The following is a 10,544-nucleotide window of genomic DNA, read 5'->3' as shown; positions in this document are numbered from 1 at the left end:
TAATTACCGTGCAGCGGTGATGAGCTGGGGTAGAGGTACCCAATAACCTGCGGTGTGTCACAGCCACGGAGCTGACACTTCTGCAGCGTTGTGTGAAGATAAGAAGTTCTTAAATGACATGCCACCATGCTGGATGGAGTCCAGTTCAGCAGACCTCCTGATCTGAGTTTCTGCCCAATTTTACACACATACACTCTTTGCTCATCAACGGACAGCCTCCATGGGAGCCAAGAGTGCGTAAGAGGACGACGGCTTTACCCACCCACACTTCTGATAAGCTAAAAACAGATTGAAGGTCCAAGTCAATTACACTTAAGCATGTGACAGAATTCTTTGCTAAACTGGGGCCTAAGTCAGTGTGATCTTAGGGTGGAACGCAAATAACTGCTCTTGGAGGAAGAAGAACGGGCACAAGAACGGAGCCAAAGGTTCTCCTGTGGTGACGGGCTGGGCCGAGCAGCAAGAGCCTGAGCAAATGGGAAAACAACGTGATCCGAGAGAAGGAAGGATTGTATGACTGGCTCCGTGGCTACGGCTTGGGAGGAGGAATTTCCTCGTGGGAACATTGCCAGGAGGGTGAGGAAATTGCTTGCTTTTCTAAGCAGAAGTAACTAATAAAGGAGGGGTGAGAACAAAGATTCTCGCCTGCGTTGTAGGCAGTGTCACTAGGACATAGTACTAGTGGCACTTTGAGTTGTGTTGGCTGAAATAGCATGCTTCCTTTAGACTTTTAAAAGTCAGATAAAGTAATAGAGTTCATCTCTCGTAAGCATCTGTGATCACCATTCAGGAGGTCTGCAGCAATGGCTTGTGTAGTCGAGAATAAAAACAGCCCAGGACTAAGACATCAGTCCCAGATTTCACCTTAAGTTCTGGAGACCAAGTGTTAGTGGAGTCCCTGGAGCTCTTCATCACACCGAGCTGCTTCTGCCGGGCTGCCTGCTCCCTGTTTCCACACTTACCTGGGGGCGTTTGGGCCACCTCTTAGTTCCTTGTTCTAAAACATGCTGAAAGTGCTTCATCATGAAATAAGGGAGAGCTTTGTCCCTCTGGAAGAATTTGTGGGAAAGGCGTGGAAGGACTAGAAAAGATTATCAACACATGTTTCAGGCTTTTGTCCCTGTTGGAAAATAAGTACATTGCAATCTGGATAGAGGGGTCCTTAGCTTCCCTGGAGAACATTTCAATACATCAGGAACTTAATACTGAAATTGGTAGAGCTGTGCGTGCCAGAACCCGGCCTCACCACACCCAAAGACACGCTAGATTAGATAGAGCCAAAAAGTCTGTGAAAGGCAGAACCAACCAACCTCCCAGAAATGACCCACTCCCCCCAAGGGGGCTTTGGGGCTCTGTGCTTGCTGAAAGAAGCTTGGAGCTGTGCAGGAAACCTGTTTCTGGAGATATTCCTACTGCACGGAGGGAAAAAAGACTTCATGCATGAAGGATCTCTGTGATTACATCTCCATTTCGTAGGTGCCATCTACAATTGGTTACAACCCAAAAATGGTAACTACTCCTGCTCAGAAGAGACAGGAGCCACTTTTCTCCCATTATACCAGAAAAAATTGTTTTGAACCGACTCTTCTAGATAAATAGCACTTAGATGTAAGTGTAGCTCTCATGATGAGTCTAGTGTAGGGTTCCGCAGTCACTTTTCATGCCAAGGATCACAAATTAATTAAGAAAATCTTGTCGCTTGGAAACTCTTCTATTCACAGGCGCATCAAATCACTGTAGCAGTAACTTGCATGGAAAAATAACATTAGGGATATTTTTATTTTTAGCTGTCTTAATGAAATATAGCAGATGGAAATAAAGAGGAGAAGCCCGTCCTATGTGACTAGCCATCTGTCTGGGGATCAGCAACAAGTATTTCATGGATCACAGCTAGAAAATTAGTGGGTAATTAATGTCAGTCTGCAAGCTACCTTACAATTCTTCACTCTCATTATTCCACTCTATAGAGTGGCTTTCAAATGCCACTCATAACTTACCCGGCCATGAGAGACATGCTCATAGCACCACCCTTAGCTTTAGAGTACTAAACCTTGGGTTGAGCTCCAATGGTTCCCTGCAGTCCCTCCCTCCTGCACAGAACTGCAAAGCGGTCAGTGCTCACGTAGCCATCCACTCGCCATGAGCTCCACTACCAGGATCCTAAGGACTATTCCAGCCGATCTAAATTTGCCTTAAAGACATCCATATCCCGCCCTCGGTTCTGTAGCACACCAAGCACTGGGACTGGCACAGGACCATCCCCTGTACTAGGCATGTCATGGAAACCAGCTTACTAACTTGAACAGGGAGTAAAGATCTAATATCCCAAACTAATATTTTTGTGTTGGGTTTCTTACTGACATGTAGCTTTTCCAAGTTCGTTAACTAGCTAGTCTGGAATCTCGCTCTTCAAAACTGCTCCAATTACTTCTACGCACTGTTGAGTTGGAGGAAGCCTGTCTTGTTTAATGACATCCTAAACAGACACACAATCCTGAACGCTGCTAAAGGTCACACAGCCCGAGCTTTTGGAGATGAGATACTTATTCAATGTTGTCATCGTTATACCCTCTCGGTGCTCACACATGCTGCGTTACGGCTGCAGCGTTTTCTCCCTTTCCTTTTCGGGAAAATCAATGCCTTGTCACAAGAAAGTTTTTATATTTCACCATTACAGAGTATTGCTTATTCTTCTCTGGTAACGGGATATTGTTATCGGGCTGTTTTAACTTTGTTTATTACCTCCATTCTGCTAGCTCCTACAATTCACTTGATACTGTTTTGGTTATTTTTATGCTTTGATTTAAGAACAGCGTGCTCCAAGACTGCACTTTAAGAAATGCCCCGAGGAACAGAGCCACGGGAGTCATCAGCTCATTTACTGGACTGTTCTGAGCCCTACACGGTGCCTTAGGAAATAACCTCTCTTCCTGGAAATCCACGGCTAGCTGGTAAAACTCTACTATATGGCGTAAACATAATTAATCTTCACCAAGCCCTAGACACGCAATATCTGAACCCAACATAGCAGGTGGAAATTTTGTTGTTCCTCATACAAGGAAAGTGGCCCTACCAACAGAGCTCAAATCTAGGGAAACCAATTTGTAGACCTTTTTAGCTATGTCTCTTATTTTTGTGGCCCCTTTTTTCCCCCCTTCTGAATGGTAAGCAATCTCAGTTTGCTGAAAAATACCAAATATTCGCAAACAGGTTTCAGTTTACCCCTTTGCAAGCTTGCAGGTACATTTACAAGTCGTGGAAATGTCCCCTCGACTCCATGACAATAACTTCACCATCTCATCCCCCTTCCTTTAGATCAGCCGAAGCGCCGGTGGGGGCCGTGCTCGGCAGCGGGGGCCGAGCCGGTGGCATGGCAGCTGGTCCTTCTCAGCATCGCACCCGCCGAGGGCGTCGGGGCTGGGGCGGGATTGGGATGTCAATTAGAGGGAGGCCATCAATCAGCCCCTCCCTTCCAGCTCTCCTCCGAAAATGCCTGTTAGGAAATTATTAAAATGCATCCCTGCTGATGCCCCCCGGCCTCGTCTACCGAGGTGTAAATGAGAGGAGCAGATGTGTGAGTTCGGTGTGCACTGTTTTTTCAGTGGTGCCACCGCACCGGCTCTGTGCCACCGCGACGCTCAGGCCAGCACCGTGACCCTGTGCCGCACGGTGGCTGGGTGACAGCCGGGCTCAGCCTCCCCGTGCCAGCGAGCGGGGTTCTGCTTTGATAGAGTCTCTCTGCCTAAAAAAACGGGGATTCTGTAGCTTACCGACTTCATAAAGAAATGGTGAAGATCGTCTAATGGATGCTCGGAAGGGTTGCTAGAGAACTGCAAAGTGAGAGCTTATGAGATGTAAAATGCCATTTGCTTTTCAATGAAGAAAGGATAAAAATATGATCTTAAAAACAAACATATATGGAGCGCCATGTGCCTTCTGCACGTGCTTTGCTGCAGCCCGGTTTGGGGTTTGGTTACCTCAGCACATCTGGGTGTGCACACAGCGGCTGGAGGGGAGGGATCGAGCATCTTCTGCTTCCTGGAGGCTGGACAGACATAAAAGCCGACGTGCAGAGATGCTTGTGGCCCGGAGAGGAGCGATCCCTGCTTTACTCCTTCGCTGCACCGCTGGCTGCGCTTTGAGAATATGTACAGCCAGAAGACTGACTTCCCTGATATTTTATATCCAAGCTAAGGCAGTAAGATAGCAGGGCGGCTCCAGGCCTCTCCCTCCTTTCCTCTCCACCTAAAATTTCAAGCAGGCAAAAGGTTGCACAGAGACCAAGAGGAGGAGAACTTTTTCATAAGCTTTACCCAAGCCAAATCCCCCAACGGTCAGCTCTAAAGTAGCTCTGGAAGAGCAGTTAGCTCTGCTGTGGTTTCTGTCTCAGCCACAGGAACAAGCCTGAGCCTTTCGCAAGGCCGGCAGCGCCCGTTGCCCAGCGGGCTGCCATGGCCGGGCTGGTGCTGCCGGCAGGTCGCAGCCAGGCAGAGCTCGGCACCGGCCCCAAAAACCACCCAGATGTTGGCTGAACTGGCTGGTTTGAAGCTTGTCTGGGGCTCCGGGCACACGCTGTGCACATCCTCAGTTTGCCTCCCAGGGACCACGAGGAGCCTTTGCCAGGTCTTCCAGTACCTTCTATTTCCCACCCATCTCAGCCCGCTGTCGACAGCGCCCGTAGCAGCAGGCAGGCAGCACTGAGCTCGTTTCAAAATCCACTTCTGCTTTCGCAGCCAAATTAACCTCCCAGCTATCCAGGAACAGTAACAAAACCCCATGGCTTCATGGGCTCGATGGTCTGTTAATGACGCACAACGTAATCATCCTCCCCCTCTACGCTGCCATCCCACACGCAGAAATCCAAGCCTTTTTATGGTGCGTTTAACCTGGAGCTCTACCTCCCTGTAGGGATATGGCTGGGATTTTCAAATGAGTCCACTGGGAATTTGTTGCTCAATTCCAATGGTGTTTCTGGGGATTTGGCGAATAACTCACAGCCTCTTTTAAAAAATCACAGAACGGCAACGGAGATAATTTGCAGGTTATCCACAGAGGCAGACTGCTCGAGGTTCATTACAATACCAGTTAAATGTTATTTATCTCGTTCATCGTCTCATTCTAGTTACTCATTTTCCCTGGAAAGCCAAAGAGTTGGACACAGGAGCTGGCTGGACAAGGTTCTTCTTTCAACTGTCGTTCTCTGTTTAGAAATAATACCTAGAAATATCTTTTTCTACACAGTCTTAAGCCGCCAGCCAGGGCAAACAACTGCTTATTACAGGAGCTCGGATCCAAAGTTTACCACCATTCATGGGGAGCTGGATCCAAGGTTTTGGTTTGGCTGATGATAAAGAGAGGCGAGCAAAGCCGGGTAAACCCAGATCCCGACTCCTCCCGGTGTCAGCGGCCAGGGCCTGGTCTGCTTCCAGCTTATCTTCACAAAAGCCCATGGTCTGAGCTGCAAAAGTTAATTTTGAAGCAGCAGAACTGGGTAAAAACGCATTGCTGTTACTAACAGTAAATAAATATACGAAGCAAGGCCTGCTGCGGTAAAGAAAACTGCACCTGAGCGGTGATATTTGGAGCCCTGAGCTGCACCCCCAGGACTCGCACCCGGGGCTTGCCGGGTGGCTGCGGTGCCGGGGGGGCGGCTACCCCCGGCCCAGGCTTTTCTGAGAGTTGCCGGTGTTCGCTGGGCTGTCAGCCAGCCCAAAGGGCTTCGGGCGCTGGGGTAGGTGACATACAGCGCAGCTGCTCGGGGCGCTGGAGGAACGCGGAGGGCACGTATCATGCTATTTGATCCAAGGAATGGCAGCGGAGTCCCGGCGAGCCCCGGCAGGCACGGCCGCTGGAGCGGGGCTGGGCAGGGAGAAGGCGCATCGGCCGGGTGCTGCTCCAGTGGCAGCACGGCCGTCGGCCGCCGCAAACCGAATTCTCTCCCTGATCCCTCGTTTCACCGCCCAGACACAAACACGAACTGGCCTTTGCAGCTGCAGCAAAAGGGCAAGCGGGTTTCTTTTCCCTGGCAACCCCGTCCGGACCGTTCAGATGTTGTGAGTCAGAAATCCCCAGTATTTTTTTGAAGTCTGAAGGCTACTGAGTTGCAACTAATTCCCTGCCATTGATCTTAACGTTACTGTTTGAGGACTGTTTTCATTACAGCAGTAGTAAGAAACTATAACAGAAAAAAAACCCAAACCCCAGATTTTCTTTTAGTTGCGCAATGCCAGGAGGCAGATATAGAAAAATGACTGCAAGCCTTCGCACAGATATAATTACATTGCAGAAAACTCCATCCTACTCCTCAGCACTTAAATTCTCTTTTCCAGCAAAACGCGCCGACTGAGCTGGGGTGTTTCCCAAATGAAGGCAAGTTCCCGAGCCGTGTTGTCGGATGCCAGTCCGATGAGCACGTGCCTGAATGCTCTGCTGAACCTCTGTCTCCCAAAGGACCTCTCAGCTAAACACCTGGTAGCTGCTGGAGCTTATAGCGCTGAGGATCCTCATGGGACAGATCCTTCATAACCCACTTAAAAATCAAAATATAAGGAAGTCAGTTCCTGCTGGTATTGGTTTTACCTGCCCTTGCTAAAACATCATCTTCAGTTTCCAAACTCGCTGCTGCCTTTCTTAGGACCAGAATGATAACCAGGCTCATCGGGCTGGAGGATTGGTGAGTCCAGGCTCTCATCCTGCTTCCTCGGTACTTGGGAATCATACTGCGTGGTTTGGTTTAGCCGTCCCCTAAAATAAAAGAGGTGATGCATGAAAAAGGCAATAAAAGCCATAGTCTTATCCAAAAGCACTGTGCCTAGCGAAGTGCTGTGGCCCCAGTGTACGCACCTCCCTGCTGGCTGCCTTTTCTCTGGGGATGGGTGCTGCAGCGGGTCCCCGCTGTCACCCTCTCCATCCTGGGCGACAGGGTCATGCGGCACTCCCTGCTTCCTTTCAGGACATGCACTTTTTGATTTTACTCATTGATCAATAATAGCCAACGTGGTTTATTTTCACATCTGCTTCAGTAGTGGGGGGGGTGTCAGGTGGGCTTTGTGTCCATCTCAAAGTGGTGGAGACCAGCCCAAGTCTGGGAGGTTTTGTGAATGTTCTGCGCAATGGAAAAAGTCTGATGGGGGAGAGGAGGAGGGACCAAGCCAGGAGAAACTTGCTGCTGCTTCCAGCCAGGGCTCAGGCAGGGCCCAGCATGAACATAACTCTTAGTGAAGGCTTTTCATCTCCTTATTTTTTTTTTTCAGCTCATGGACAGAAGTTGAAGTGTGTGTTTCCAATCTAGAGGAGCAATACCGAGTCAGTCCTCTCTGCAGCACAGCTCCAGGTTGTCTCACCCACCTGTATGAACCTGGTTTTCTCACCCAGTTTATATATTAAGAGCTACAGGGACATTCTTACTGGTAACCCTCATAAAGTGCCCTGCCCAGGGGGGCTGATGGACCTCCTTGTACCAACTGAATACGCACAGAAAGACCTTGCCATTGCCAGGCAAATTAACGGGTAGAAAGACACAACATGTGCATTAAATCATATTGAGCAGTCCAAAGGATCAATTGCCCTGTTCACATAAGGGATGGTGGAGAAAAAGAAGCTTTCGAAGGGTTTAAGTTTCGGGCCCGTCACTTTGCTGTGCGTCTGGCCCTCCCACACCGCCTGGCAGACAAATCTCTCAGACGGGGACTCTGTGCTCGGAGCCCTCCGCTGCCGCTTGCCCTCCGCAGACAGACACGCGCGTGTGTGAGTGCCACACGTCACCAGCCTGCGCTTCCCAGCAAATTAGCAGAAACAGCACGGCATTACATTTGCTGGGATCTACCTGTCAGTCAAGGAGACTCCTATGGTCCTTCCTGATACCAGGATCGCAACCGTCCACTATTTGCTACTAAAACTTGAGTCTCTGCCCACGAAGACTGATGGAGGCATCCAGCTGGTAACGTCTCACACCCGGACCCGGGGCTTGGCCTCCCCCCTGCCTGGAGTGGCTGCAGCAGCAGCCAGCAGCGGGGGAGCTAGACCATAAAAAGCGCACTAAATAAACCCAATCTTAGCACCAAGGTTGATACAAAAAGCCATAAAAAGCAGGGACAATAAAAAAGAAAAATGCACGGCAGCATCAAATCCGAGACGCTGACATGAAAGGATTCTGTTTGAAAAAGCCTGCCCAAAATTCTCTCTCCTGAAGGTGATCGCCACGTCCTGTCCTAGCAGGATTACTGCTTGCACACACATGCATACGTCAGCTTGTATTCATAGCCCTAAAATGTTCCTGTCAGTTGTACGCTCCACAAATACCAGCAAGATCTGAGATTCTGCTTCCCCCTCGCCCCAGCCCACCCCTGGTGTTGCTGCATCTGCTCGTTTCATCTATCATTGCTCCCGTCCCCGTCTTCGCCTGAGCATATGTTGCAGGAGGAGAAATATAATTAAGTTTGGAAAATTCATCTCGAGGTAACCAGATGTCTTGCACCACCTTCAACATATTTCCCACACCTTAATTAGTGGAGGGAAAGTCACTGCCCGTGGCTGAGCGGCGCTGACGGCAGCGGGGGCGGCCGGCAGCCCCTGCCTCGCCGCAGAGCAGACAGGCTTCACCCTCCGACGCGGGGAAGCATCCTCGCCGGGAACGCATCCTGCCAAGGCTTTCGGAGCGCTGCCGTGGGTTTGGAGAGGACTCAGCTTCTGGCGCTCATCACCTGTACACGTCCTGATTGCCTACACGCATGCTTGAGCTGTGACTTCCCTTTGTTTTGCTTCAGGGCTGCGTGCTTGATTTATTACAGTCAGACAAGTGTGGTTATGCGTTCGAACACTGAATCTGCGTCGTTAATTTGGGTCGTTACTTCTGGATGCTTGCTGGGTACCTTGGTGCCGGATGGGCAGTCATACAGCTGTGCTCGGGCAATGCAGTCGCAGGAGCTGCATGCACTAGATCAGGATTAGCTGTGTGCCTACAACACAGACATCCACCAATAACCTGTGAAAATGACCTTTCTAGATTGCTGGTTTACAAGAAATGCCTTGTTATTCTGTAAAAAGTTGCAGGAGATGCCAGCCTGCCAGTCAGGACCAGATATTTCCAGAGCAGCAGTTTGCACGGAGCAGCGGGGCTAGTTTAGCGCTCTGCAAAAATCGTTCCTTCCTCTGCCAAAGCCTTAAACCCCTCTGACAGCCTTGAGGTGAACTCCTGGCCTGCGGAGAGGGACGGGATTGTGTGTAGGGGTCGGAGCGATGCTGGGAAGCCTGGAGATGGTGGGAGCAGCTGGGAGAAGTGCTGCTGGGAGGATGCTGGACGCTGCCCAGGTCACTCCTGTCAGCGCAGAGGGATGCTCGCTCCAGGGGAGGGTTTTCCTTTTTCCTATCTATGTCCATGCTGTGTGCCTGCTGTCTAGGGAACTGAACACCGGCTATTTCTGTACCCCCGTCAGCAGCCAGGAGCGATGGGGTATCCCTTTCCCAGCCCCGCTTCCACCCCCAGGGCCAGGTGTCCTCCTCCCGTCCCAGCCTGGCGCTGGGTCCCTGCCAGAGGCCCCGGTGCCAATGGAGGGGTGACGCAGCACCGGTCTCCCTTGCAGGAGCGGGGAGGGACGGGGGAGGGACTCTGAACTCTTCTCTGACTTGTGCCCTTATCACCCCCCAGCTCCCTCCTGTCTGCACGATCCTGCTGCGTTCCTGCCGGGAGAACCACGCTGGTGTTGCATTTGCCGCAGGGATGTGTCTTCCCTTGCCGAGAGCACCCCGGAGTTTGCCAAGCTCACACCTCAGCTGCGCAAACCCCAAAGCAACACCCCAAAACCTGACATGACATCCCATTTCTGCATCATCAGCTGCGTTTGGAAACGGCTGAGATGGACCCACCGCAGTCTCCGTTTCCATCAGAAACAGCCGTGCCCATCCCAGGAGCAGCAAAGCCGTGCCGGGGCAGTCAGAGGGATGCAGGTTCTGCCCTGGGACTGGGCTCTGGTTCTGGGCTCAGCTTCCCTGGCTGGGTTTCAGCTGCCGGCCAAGCGGAGCGGTACCCGTCCCCCTGCACCCTCCGAGCCGCCTCGGTGTGTCCCACGGGGACAAAAATACCTCCCCAGCTGCTGCCCACCTGGTGCCTGAGACGAGTTTAGGAAACAGCAATCAGAAACTGAAAATAAAAGGCTGAAAAGAGATAGATACAGGGCTCGCACCAGAAGTGAGAGAGTTAAAAATAGAGGTGATACGATCCGGCAGAGCTATAGGTCATAATTAACCGCTCGAGTGTCTTCAGGCATCGAGCAAGTGCAATAGGAAACTCACAGGGGTTTAGCAGCCGAGACGGCGTGTCCTGGGCTCCCGGCATGCCACCGCTGAAAATAGATGTGTGGACAGTCCCCTGGCCAGCTGATGCCAGGCACCCGCGGCGGGGGGTACCACCCTCCGTCCCGCACTGGGGACCGCCACACTTCTTTCACCCCTGCCATAGAGACGGGGATTTCCCCTGGGATGAGCCACCCCTTTGCAGGGTGAGCCAAGGCCAGGGAGGAGCAGGCAGGCGCCAGCCCGGGGGCACC

At 51.3% G+C, this 10,544-nt stretch overlaps 1 long non-coding RNA gene across 1 annotated transcript; it reads left to right on the top strand.

Moving 5' to 3' along the window:
• The first annotated feature begins 326 nt into the window (after window positions 1–326).
• On the top strand, window positions 327–10,218 carry LOC134523513 (uncharacterized). Its single transcript, XR_010073340.1, has 4 exons — window positions 327–576; window positions 2,814–2,951; window positions 6,330–6,673; window positions 7,254–10,218. It is a non-coding gene; the product is annotated as an uncharacterized LOC134523513 (long non-coding RNA).
• The last annotated feature ends 326 nt before the right edge of the window (window positions 10,219–10,544 follow it).

Source organism: Chroicocephalus ridibundus, chromosome 14 (assembly GCF_963924245.1).
Source record: "Chroicocephalus ridibundus chromosome 14, bChrRid1.1, whole genome shotgun sequence".
Taxonomy (NCBI): Eukaryota; Metazoa; Chordata; class Aves; order Charadriiformes; family Laridae; genus Chroicocephalus; species Chroicocephalus ridibundus.
The sequence above is the reverse complement of the archived record's forward strand: the minus strand, read 5'-3'. Positions and strand labels throughout refer to the sequence as shown.